A 340-nucleotide genomic window follows, 5' to 3' on the forward strand; every position below is an offset into this window, starting at 1 on the left:
CATTTTCATTTCCAACAGTGAGTGTTGTACAAAAAATTCAAAGTGCAAGGACAGTTTTGGAAAGTGATTTCTCACTGAATGTTTGAACTTACTGGTAGTGGAGCCAAGTATAGTGAGTTATCATTGAATAGAATAAATCCAAAAAAATAGACATGGACGGCGCTGTTTGAAGACTGGGTTTAGATGGCTGTGTTTATGGTCAACTACAAGCCCCCCAGCACGACTGTTCCCTGAACATACAGCAGCTACAAGGAAACTACCAAACATCTGCAGGTGCTGCAGACTGATAGAACCTTCTGGAGAGAGTTTGGAGGGGGAGGGGGGGGGGGGGGGGGGGGGG

Source organism: Anarrhichthys ocellatus, unplaced genomic scaffold (genome assembly GCF_004355925.1).
Source record: "Anarrhichthys ocellatus isolate YVR2014 unplaced genomic scaffold, GSC_Weel_1.0 scaffold108, whole genome shotgun sequence".
NCBI classification, from domain to species: Eukaryota; Metazoa; Chordata; class Actinopteri; order Perciformes; family Anarhichadidae; genus Anarrhichthys; species Anarrhichthys ocellatus.